Source organism: Lethenteron reissneri, chromosome 13 (genome assembly GCF_015708825.2).
Source record: "Lethenteron reissneri isolate LAM-NWPU_2019-01 chromosome 13, ASM1570882v1, whole genome shotgun sequence".
In the NCBI taxonomy this organism is placed as follows: domain Eukaryota; kingdom Metazoa; phylum Chordata; class Hyperoartia; order Petromyzontiformes; family Petromyzontidae; genus Lethenteron; species Lethenteron reissneri.
In genome coordinates, this window is record NC_083791.1 from 1,417,486 (window position 1) to 1,429,399 (window position 11,914).

Genomic DNA, 11,914 nt, shown 5'->3' on the forward strand with positions numbered 1-11,914 from the left:
ACTTGATTTTGATTAGCGCATCGTGCAGAGCTCGTCGAGAGGAATAGATATCCGTGTCGTTCGCCTTCAACAGACATCAAACGACGTCGCAACGCAGTTTACGCGAGAACCGGGGGCTTGTGGGACCCCGGGGTCCTGCCACGAGGTTCGTTTGGAGTACATATTGACGCTCATTATCCACGCATTTATTATCTCAGAACCATGTTGGGTCGGGCAAAGATGGTTTACTCGCTTGAAACAAAATTCAACAATATGACAAAAACAAGAATAGGATTTTACCCTTTCTGGAAATAAAACCTCTTGTTTTTTTAATATTGTGATACTGGCAAAAGGTCCCAAGTTAATATTCAACCAGGGTGGGTGGGTGGGTGTTGGGGTTACACAGTGGCCCACACAAGGTTGAGTGAGAACCAACTGACTTGGTCAGGGTGGGTGTTGGGGTTACACAGTGGTCCACACAAGGATGAGTGAGGACCAACTGGCTTGGTCACGGTGGGTGTTGGGGTTACACAGTGGCCCACACAAGGTTGAGTGAGGACCAACTGCATTGGTCAGGGTGGGTGTTGGGGTTACAGAGTGGCCCACACAAGGTTGAGTGAGGACCAACTGGCTTGGTCAGGGTGGGTGTTGGGGTTACACAGTGGCCCACACAAGGATGAGAGAGGACCAACTGCCTTGGTCAGGGTGGGTGTTGGGGTTACACCGTGGCCCACACAAGGATGAGTGAGGACCAACTGGCTTGGTCAGGGTGGGTGTTGGGGTTACACAGTGGCCCACACAAGGATGAGTGAGGACCAACTGGCTTGATCAGGGTGGGTGTTGGGGTTACACAGTGGCCCACACAAGGATGAGAGAGGACCAACTGCCTTGGTCAGGGTGGGTGTTGGGGTTACACAGTGGCCCACACAAGGATGAGTGAGGACCAACTGGCTTGGTCAGGGTGGGTGTTGGGGTTACACAGTGGCCCACACAAGGTTGTGTGAGGACCAACTGGCTTGGTCGGGGTGGGTGTTGGGGTTACACAGTGGCCCACACAAGGTTGTGTGAGGACCAACTGGCTTGGTCAGGGTGGGTGTTGGGGTTACACAGTGGCCCACACAAGGTTGTGTGAGGACCAACTGGCTTGGTCAGGGTGGGTGTTGGGGTTACACAGTGGCCCACACAAGGTTGAGTGAGGACCAACTGGCTTGGTCAGGGTGGGTGTTGGGGTTACAAAGTGGCCCACACAAGGTTCAGTGAGGACCAACTGCATTGGTCAGGGTGGGTGTTGGGGTTACACAGTGGTCCACACAAGGTTGAGTGAGGACCAACTGCCTTGGTCAGGGTGGGTGTTGGGGTTACACAGTGGCCCACACAAGGTTGAGAACCAACTTCCTTGGATCATTCTCTGGACTTATCGACCTCCCCACCACCACCGCCACCGTCACTCGAGGCTGCGGTTATTCCTGGAGCCGGCGCCTGCCGAGTTTTCTGAGAAACGGGCCCCCCCCCCCCCACCACCGTACGGCGTTTGTCGATGCCCAGGCACTCCGCTCTCGTCACTTTCAATTGACGCACGCGGCCACGCGTGTCCTGTCCCCGTGAGCCCGTCCCGTCACCTCGTCAGCTTCGGAAGAACGGAGAGGTATGTCGGACTCGCGTCTTAACAACAACAACAACAGCAGCAGCTGCTGCTGACACCGCGCACAGATGTTGTGTTACTGTGGCTTGACTGGCTGAGTAAGTTGTTGTTGTTCAGAGCATTTGACGGCGATGTCTTTGTCGCCCGCCGCGCGTGAATGGATTCGCTCGAATGGTCGTCGCGAACGCGTCGTGCTGAGTGAGCGTTGCCAGCTGCGCGCCGTGCGGCTCCGTGCGGATCACGAGGTCGCGATGCCCCCGACAGCCTCTTCGTCGTCGGTTTAGAAGTTGTGTGTTTGGCTTTTGAGCTGTTTGCGAACATTTTTCTGCTCGTGACCAACGCGTGCCCGATGTTGCCCACCGAGTAACGTTTCGCCTCCTGTATCGTAAGCCAAAAAAAACCGAAATTAAGTTGTGCCAATTAGGAATTATAAACAATGCAAATGTGTGCGTGGAAAACGAACACTTTACTCCTTCATAGTTCTAAAGGGAGCGTGGAAAACTACCAACACGCTTTGTTGTTCCGAGCAAGACGCGCGCACCACCGTGAGACTGACGAGAATGGTGAGACTTCTTCTTGGTTCTTTCGGTAAAGTCACGTAGAAGGGAAGTAATAAAATAATAAAAATAAAACATAATACAATAATTCTCACGACGTTTCGGCCACAACGCAAGCAGCCGTCCTCGGCTGCAACGCAAGCAACCATCCTCGGCTGCTTGCGTTGCGGCCGAACGTCGTGAGAATTATTTTATTATGTTTTATTTTTATTATTTTATTACTTCCCTTCTACGTTACTTTACCGAAAGAACCAAGAAGATGAATCCCTGCAGTCACGAAAGCTTTAAATCGAAAAAAATGATGAGACTGACGAGAATGGTGAGAATGGAGAGAATGGAGAGAATGGTGTTGTTTTTCCTCAACAATTCTCATGGCTCTCACGATCAGAGAGATGTTTGTGTTGATTTTCCCCTTTTTGCAAACAGGTGCGTCTCGAACACCGCAGGTTGTACAATTTTCCGCTTATTTTTCGCGCTATCGCGGATCATCGCTGTCGAGTGCCGAGTACAAATGTGGTTTTAAAAGCCGCAGTACAAATATGCAGGGAAATCTTCGCAACGGACTACATTGTTGCTATGAGAAAACAAAAACACGGGGACAGGAACGTTGACGCGCATTGCTCGAGGGAAGTGAACTACCCAAAATAAAGAATAAGTTTGACCATTTCTGGCAATAAAACAGGTGTTAAGATGTGCAAACACCAAACAAGAAGCCTTTTGCGAGGAATCAAGTACTGTATGCATTGACTGCACGTCCTTGTGGTGAACATGCAAACAACCATGCTCTGGTAGCGTCGTCCCCAGACTGAAACGTCGAACTCGGATTGTAAATGTTGTTGTGGCCTGGCTCTCCAGAACACCCGGCTAGTGCTGCACTCGTCACGAATTGGTACGTTCTGTTTACGTGGTTGCGGGTTTTAACGACACATACATATATTTACACCAAAAGAAACCTCTATTATGGATGACATTGGTCGATAATATATTCATTTTTTTTAAACGGATTGGCCTATTGCCAGAAAGGGCAAAACCTATTTTTATTTGTTCATACTTTGATACTGGCAATACAAGGTCTCATTTTGAACTACGTTGCTTTAAATGTCGACTTGCCCTGAGCGTTGAGGTTGGAATATTTATTTTTTGATCAAAACCCAACACTACGACGCCCTCAGTAACGAGCCATCATGCCACTCGTGGGACGCACACACAGGGCCTGTAGCCAAACCTGGCCAGCCGGTCAAGTGTCTCTGTCGCGTTGTGCCTCCCTGCATCTTGTGTCGTGCGGAAGCATTAGGCGAAGACCAGGGCTGGAAATGGGTGGAAATTACTGCGGGAACTCATAAATCATTCCCCACCAGCCCCACTAGATCTGAGGAGGAGGAGGGGGAGATTCGCTGTGCGTCTCTGTGGGTCTCTGTGTGTGTCTGTGTGTCTCTGTGCGTGTCTGTGTGTCTCTGTGGGTCTCAGTGTGTGTCTGTGTGTGTCTGTGGGTATCTGTGTGTCTTTGGGTATCTGTGTCTGTGGGTCTCTGTGTGTCTTTGTGTCTCTGTGTGTCTGTATGTCTCTGTGCGTATCTGTGTGTCTCTGTGTGTGTCTGTGGGTATCTGTGTGTCTGTGGGTATCTGTGTGTCTTTGTGTCTCTGTGTGTGTCTGTATGTCTCTGTGCGTGTCTGTGTATCTCTGTGTGTGTCTGTGGGTCTCTGTATGTCTGTGGGTCTCTGAGCGTGTCTGTGGGTCTCTGTGCGTGTCTGTGGATCTCTGTGTGTGTCTGTGGGTCTCTCTGTGTGTCTGTGGGTCTCTCTGTGTGTCTGTGGGTCTCTGTGCGTGTCTGTGGGTCTCTGTGTGTTTGTGGGTCTCTGTGCGTGTCTGTGGGTCTCTGTGTGTGTCTGTGGGTCTCTGTGCGTGTCTGTGGATTTCTGTGCGTGTCTGTGGGTCTCTCTGCGTGTTTGTAGGTCTCTGTGCGTGTCTGTGGGTCTCTGTGTGTGTCTGTGGGTTTCTGTGCGTGTCTGTGTGTTTCTGTGTGTGTCTGTGGGTCTCTGTGTGTCTGTGTGTCTCTGTGCGTGTCTGTGTGTCTCTGAGGGTGTCTGTGTGTCTCTGTGCGTGTCTGTGTGTCTCTGAGGGTGTCTGTGGGTCTCTATGCGTGTCTGTGTGTCTCTGTGTGTGTCTGTGGGTCTATGTGCGTGTCTGTGCGTGTCTGTGGGTCTCTGTGTGTGTCTGTGGGTCTCTGTGTGTGTCTGTGGGTCTCTCTGCGTGTCTGTGGGTCTCTGTGTGTCTGTGGGTCTCTGTGCATGTCTGTGGGTCTCTGTGTGTGTCTGTGGGTCTCTCTGCGTGTCTGTGGGTCTCTGTGTGTCTGTGGGTCTCTGTGTGTCTGTGGGTCTCTGTATGTGTTTGTGGGTCTCTGTGTGTGTCTGTGTGTCTCTGTGCGTGTCTGTGTGTCTCTGTGCGTGCCTTTGTGTCTCTGTGCGTGTCTGTGTGTCTCTGAGGGTGTCTGTGTGTCTCTGTGCGTGTCTGTGTGTCTCTGAGGGTGTCGGTGGGTATCTGTGCGTGTCTGTGTGTCTCTGTGCGTGTCTGTGTGTCTCTGTGCATGTCTGTGGGTCTCTGTGTGTGTCTGTGGGTCTCTGTGTGTGTCTGTGCGTGTCTGTGGGTATCTGTGTGTGTCTGTGGGTCTCTGTGTGTGTCTGTGGGTCTCTGTGCGTGTCTGTGGATTTCTGTGCGTGTCTGTGGGTCTCTCTGCGTGTTTGTAGGTCTCTGTGCGTGTCTGTGGGTCTCTGTGTGTGTCTGTGGGTTTCTGTGCGTGTCTGTGTGTTTCTGTGTGTGTCTGTGGGTCTCTGTGTGTCTGTGTGTCTCTGTGCGTGTCTGTGTGTCTCTGAGGGTGTCTGTGTGTCTCTGTGCGTGTCTGTGTGTCTCTGAGGGTGTCTGTGGGTCTCTATGCGTGTCTGTGTGTCTCTGTGTGTGTCTGTGGGTCTCTGTGCGTGTCTGTGCGTGTCTGTGGGTCTCTGTGTGTGTCTGTGGGTCTCTGTGTGTGTCTGTGGGTCTCTATGCGTGTCTGTGTGTCTATGTGTGTGTCTGTGGGTCTCTGTGCGTGTCTGTGCGTGTCTGTGGGTCTCTGTGTGTGTCTGTGGGTCTCTGTGTGTGTCTGTGGGTCTCTGTGTGTGTCTGTGTGTTTCTGTGTGTGTCTGTGGGTCTCTGTGTGTGTCTGTGTGTTTCTGTGCGTGTTTGTGTGTCTATGTGTGTGTCTGCGGGTCTCTGTGCGTGTCTGTGTGTCTCTGTGTGTGTCTGTGTGTCTCTGTGCGTGGTTGTGTGTCTCTGTGCGTGTCTGTGTGTCTCTGATGGTGTCTGTGGGTCTCTGTGCGTGTCTGTGGGTCGCTGTGTGTGTCTGTGGGTCTCTGTGTTGTCTGTGTGTCTTTGTGTGTCCGTGGGTCTCTGTGTGTGTTTGTGTGTGTATCTGTGGGTCTCTGTGTGTATATGTGTGTCTCTTTGTGTATCTGTGGGCCTCTGTGTGTCTGTGGGTTTTGTGTGTATCTGTGGGTCTATATGTGTCTGTGGGTCTCTGTGCATGTCTGTGGGTCTCTGTGTGTGTCTATGGGTCTCTCTGCGTGTTTGTGGGTCTCTGTGTGTCTGTGGGTCTCTGTGCATGTCTGTGGGTCTCTGTGTGTGTCTGTGGGTATCTCTGCGTGTCTGTGGGTCTCTGTGTGTCTGTGGGTCTCTGTGTGTCTGTGGGTCTCTGTATGTGTTTGTGGGTCTCTGTGTGTGTCTGTGTGTCTCTGTGCGTGTCTGTGTGTCTCTGTGCGTGCCTTTGTGTCTCTGTGCGTGTCTGTGTGTCTCTGAGGGTGTCTGTGTGTCTCTGTGCGTGTCTGTGTGTCTCTGAGGGTGTCGGTGGGTATCTGTGCGTGTCTGTGTGTCTCTGTGCGTGTCTGTGTGTCTCTGTGCATGTCTGTGGGTCTCTGTGTGTGTCTGTGGATTTCTGTGCGTGTCTGTGGGTCTCTGTGTGTGTCTGTGCGTGTCTGTGGGTATCTGTGTGTGTCTGTGGGTCTCTGTGTGTGTCTGTGGGTCTCTGTGCGTGTCTGTGGATTTCTGTGCGTGTCTGTGGGTCTCTCTGCGTGTTTGTAGGTCTCTGTGCGTGTCTGTGGGTCTCTGTGTGTGTCTGTGGGTTTCTGTGCGTGTCTGTGTGTTTCTGTGTGTGTCTGTGGGTCTCTGTGTGTCTCTGTGCGTGTCTGTGTGTCTCTGTGTGTGTCTGTGTGTCTCTGTGCTTGTCTGTGTGTCTTTGTGCGTGTCTGTGTGTCTCTGAGGGTGTCTGTGTGTCTCTGTGCGTGTCTGTGTGTCTCTGAGGGTGTCTGTGGGTCTCTATGCGTGTCTGTGTGTCTCTGTGTGTGTCTGTGGGTCTCTGTGCGTGTCTGTGCGTGTCTGTGGGTCTCTGTGTGTGTCTGTGGGTCTCTGTGTGTGTCTGTGGGTCTCTATGCGTGTCTGTGTGTCTATGTGTGTGTCTGTGGGTCTCTGTGCGTGTCTGTGCGTGTCTGTGGGTCTCTGTGTGTGTCTGTGGGTCTCTGTGTGTGTCTGTGGGTCTCTGTGTGTGTCTGTGTGTTTCTGTGTGTGTCTGTGGGTCTCTGTGTGTGTCTGTGTGTTTCTGTGCGTGTTTGTGTGTCTATGTGTGTGTCTGCGGGTCTCTGTGCGTGTCTGTGTGTCTCGGTGTGTGTCTGTGTGTCTCTGTGCGTGGTTGTGTGTCTCTGTGCGTGTCTGTGTGTCTCTGATGGTGTCTGTGGGTCTCTGTGCGTGTCTGTGGGTCGCTGTGTGTGTCTGTGGGTCTCTGTGTTGTCTGTGTGTCTTTGTGTGTCCGTGGGTCTCTGTGTGTGTTTGTGTGTGTATCTGTGGGTCTCTGTGTGTATATGTGTGTCTCTATTTGTATCTGTGGGCCTCTGTGTGTCTGTGGGTTTTGTGTGTATCTGTGGGTCTATATGTGTCTGTGGGTCTCTGTGCGTGTCTGTGGGTCTATGTGTGTTTGTGTGTCTCTGTGCGTGTCTGTGGGTCTCTGAGCGTGTCTGTGTGTCTCTGTATGTGTCTGTGTGTTTCTGTGTGTCTGTGAGTCTCTGTATGTGTTTGTGGGTCTCTGTGGGTGTCTGTGGGTCTCTCTGTTAGTTTAGGGATGTATCTGTGAGTAAAATAAAAACAAATATGAATTCTTGATTCCTTCAGGAACGCAGTCACAGGCATCACATTTTCACTCCCACCACGGCGTTGTGGCTCGCTCCGTGGGCCCACGGACAACCACCGGTGATGTCATTGTTGAACGCTGGCATTGACCTGTGTCCGTGGGTCAGTATCTTCACGAGGCGAGAAGGGATCTCACTCGGTTGACCCACGACCACGTTTGTTGTACTAACCTGTCAACTGCAATTGCCAGCGAGACTTCCTGTCCAAAGGGATGTTCCCGGTGAACATTTGGGATATCAACATTTATTTGTTATATTTCCGAAAATCTCTCAACCTTGTCGTCGAGTGAAGTTGAGATTTTGGAACGTGCAGTCACCAAGGAATCCGTGCAGGGTTGGGTTGGAGGAGGGGGAACGGTGGCGCAGCAGTTAGCGTATCTTTCATTGCATTGAAAAACTAAATCTGTCCGTACGTGAGTGTGGTTCCAACCAACATAGTCCTTCAGCTAACGACAAACATGAAGGTCCTTACAACATCAAATTACACTGTAAACCGTGGCCGTCGATGCTAAAAAAGTTTCGTTCATTTTTCAGAGCAAGGTTTTATTTTCAACTTTTTGGAATGACAGGAAGATGCTGGCACCTGATTCCGGCAGCGCGAGAGAGTTGTCCTAGTCGGTAACTCCCCATCGCCTGCCCCAAGCTATTCCTCCAGCCTCACGCCTGCCCCAGGCTATTCCTCCAGCCTCACGCCTGCCCCAGGCTATTCCTCCAGCCTCACGCCTGCCCCAGACTATTCCTCCAGCCTCACGCCTGCCCCAGGCTATTCCTCCAGCCTCACGCCTGCCCCAGACTATTCCTCCAGCCTCACGCCTGCCCCAGGCTATTCCTCCAGCCTCACGCCTGCCCCAAGCTATTCCTCCAGCCTCACGCCTGCCCCAAGCTATTCCTCCAGCCTCACGCCTGCCCCAGACTATTCCTCCTCGGGCGTTCGTTCCCTGTCGGCCTCTGAGTCAAGTGGAATCTGTCGGCCGTGGCGAGACCGCTCCAGTGACTCCAGGTGTCGCGAAATTGTCACTCTCGTGGGAAATTCCACTGTGGTGGTTGCAAAGGGATGGTATGGCAAGCCATCTTCAAGTATCACAATTCAAGGATCTGTTTGATTGGTTTGTAGAGCCGTGCTTCCGAGCTGATCAATGTGCATTGGTGAATGTAGGGAGCATAGACCTTGGAGCGTAGTACAGTACCACAATGTATAGGGCTGCAATTTCCTTCTGTGGCGTCTTAATTCTACATGTGCTGTATAGTACAGTGTGGTACAGATGTCTTGTGACCCCCCCCAATTAATTGACCCCTAATATTTTTTCCCCTTTGCTTATTCATTCATATTTTCACACCCCTATTGTTGTTTCGGATAGTTTAAATTGGGGGGGGGGGGGTCACAAGACATCTGGAGCACCCTGTCCAAGCGTACATATCTCATGATGCCCTCTAGTGGTGGTATAGCAGCATGCGTCGTTTTAAATCGGGTCGTGGATTTTCTGTTCCGAGGTCCGTCCATAGGTCGTATACAGGGACGCCTCTACTTACGAATGAGTTGCGTGCCAGAGGTCTGTTCGTAAGTTGATTCGTTCGTAAGTCCAACTTTACTCCTGTCGATTCCAAACAGGTTGTACGGCGTGTACACTAAACACGGGGAATGGCTTTAAAAGTTGTATAATCTCCTGTAGATGCCAATGGTTCTTCACGTTCTGCAGATGTAGATGCCACTGATTCTTCATGTTCTGTAGATGTAGATGTCACTGGTTCTTCACGTTCTGTAGATGTAGATGTCACTGGTTCTTCACGTTCTGCAGATGTAGATACCACTGGTTCTTCACGTTCTGTAGATTTAAATGCCACTGGTTCTTCACGTTCTGCAGATGTAGATGCCGTTGGTTCGTCACGTTCTGCAGATGTAGATGCCACTGGTTCGTCACGGTCTGTAGATGTAGATGCCACTGGTTCTTCACGTTCTGTAGATGTAGATTCCACTGGTTCTTCACGTTCTGCAGATGTAGATGCCACTGGTTCTTCACGTTCTGTAGATGTAGATTCCACTGGTTCTTCACGTTCTGCAGATGTAGATGCCACTGGTTCTTCACGTTCTGCAGATGTAGATGCCACTGGTTCTTCACGTTCTACAGATGTAGATGCCACTGATTCTTCCCGTTCTGCAGATGTAGATGCCACTGATTCTTCCCGTTCTGCAGACGTAGATGCCACTGGTTCTTCACGTTCTACAGATGTAGGTGCCACTGGTTCTTCACGTTCTACATTTGTAGATGCCACTGATTCTCCCCGTTCTGCAGACATAGATGCCACTGGTTCTTCACGTTCTACAGATGTAGATACCGTTGGTTCTTCACGTTCTGCAGATGTAGATGCCACTGGTTCTTCACGTTCTGCAGATGTAGATGCCACTGGTTCTTCACGTTCTGCAGATGTAGATGCCACTGGTTCTTCACGTTCTGCAGATGTAGATACCACTGGTTCTTCACGTTCTGCCGATGTAGATGCCACTGGTTCTTCACGTTCTGCAGATGTAGATGCCACTGGTTCTTCACGTTCTGCAGATGTAGATGCCACTGGTTCTTCACGTTCTGCAGATGTAGATGCCACTGGTTCTTCACGTTCTGCAGATGTAGATGCCACTGGTTCTTCACGTTCTGCAGATGTAGATGACACTGGTTCTTCACGTTCTGCAGATGTAGATGCCACTGGTTCTTCACGTTCTGCCGATGTAGATGCCACCGCCGCCATCTGTTGTGCGGCGGTTGAACTTACGACTCTCGGTCCGAAAAGGCAACTGGACACACGGACAGGTTTGTTCGTATTTCTTAAAGTTCGTAAGTCGAATAATCGTAAGTAGATGCGTCCCTGTATAGCTCATAATCAATACCTTAAGTCTCTGGCTCCTTCTGATCAGAATAGGCTTTCATTTGACTCTTATTAGAATGACCCCAGCGAGTGCTACGACTGACACATTAAGTTTCTTACGCCAAAGCGTTTAGCTTGATGGACAAGAGCCTTTTCTGCCAGTATCAAAGTCTGAAAAAATAAGAATAGTTCCACCCTTTCTGGCAATAGACAAATCATTTTAAAAGAAGATGCATATATTATCGGAACATGTCTGTTTGCATGTTCACCACAAGCACTGTGTGTAGTTAATGTCGACTTGATACCTTGCAAAAGGTTGCTATTCGGTGTTTGAACATCTCAACATCTGTTTTAGTGACAAAAAGGGTAAAACCTATTCTCATGTTTTTCATACTTTGTTGGACAGAGTGAACTCACAATGCACGGCATGAATGCTTCACGCGGTGTGCGCCGGTGTGGTTTCGAGCGCACGCGCTCCTGCGTAACCGGTGAGCAGGCACCAATGGTCCCTAGCGAGTGACCTATGGAGTGATTAGTTCAAGGGTGGACGGAGCCAAGTGAGTGCCCCGCATGAGCGAGAGGAGACGGCAGGAATCGAGATGAGATTTGTAGAGCGATTGTTCAGGAAGTAGATGCAAGCGATCCTCGTCGTTTGGCACAGCATGGCCCATGTATGCTTACAACTTCATCCTGCCTACTCAGTCTGCCTGGTTAATGGAGTAGCCACATGCAGGCTAGCAAAGCTGCATGTGTCTGCAGCCTAAATCATTGAAACCCTTTCAGAGATGAGGCAGCAACAGACTTTATTCACAGGGTTCCTCACTTCTGTCTGAAATCCAATCTTTGATCTCGGGAGTCTCAATGCCAGGTTGCCTTAGACCAAGGCTCTTCAGCTGTTGTAGATTTGCCAGCAGCCAGCATAACATGGCTGAGTGGTTGTGAGTTTCCTGCTAAATGCAGAGGTTTGCAGTTCAAATCCAGTGACCGCCCTAGTTAATACTGTGGCTCCATTAGCTGTAAAGATTCCGTGGTGTTATTCGAAATTGAGTAAGCCATTTGTAATGTAATGTTAAATAGTAATTTAAGAAAGGCAAATCATGCCAATAGCATATCTAATGTGTGCCGGTGTCATGGTTCAAATTTGCCAAGTAAAAGCAAATGTCTGCAAACAACTGAATTGGGAAACACAGCAACACGGCTCCCCTGCTGCGAAACTTCGCAGCAGCCCGTGAGAGAGTCGAGAGGCAGAGAAGCGTGCCTGGGTACAACACACGTGGGTGACCTGCACACCAGCGTGTGCCGGCGTGCGTGCATCTCTGTTGAACTTCTTTCGCACCGCACGCAGCCAACCGTGCTAATCGGAGGTGGCGGGGAAAGGAAGCATCACGGGCCACTGATTTGCGTCCCTTAACGTCTCGGGCAGGCAATGGCTCAAGGGGCTCAAGGGGCTCAAGGGGCCACTCCAACAGCCGTCACAAAGGTGGGCCACGTCGGACCCCGTGGGTCGCCAGTTTGAGAACCCCGCCCCAGAGGCTCATTGGGACCTTGACTCGGTCCGCGCCCTGAGCAGAGTTTCAGCGTTTGGCAGGAGCGTTTGGGTGTCTTTTTTTTTCTTTGAAGCAAAGTTCATCACTCAAGGTGTCCCTCGCGTCATGTGGGGTCGGTTTGTG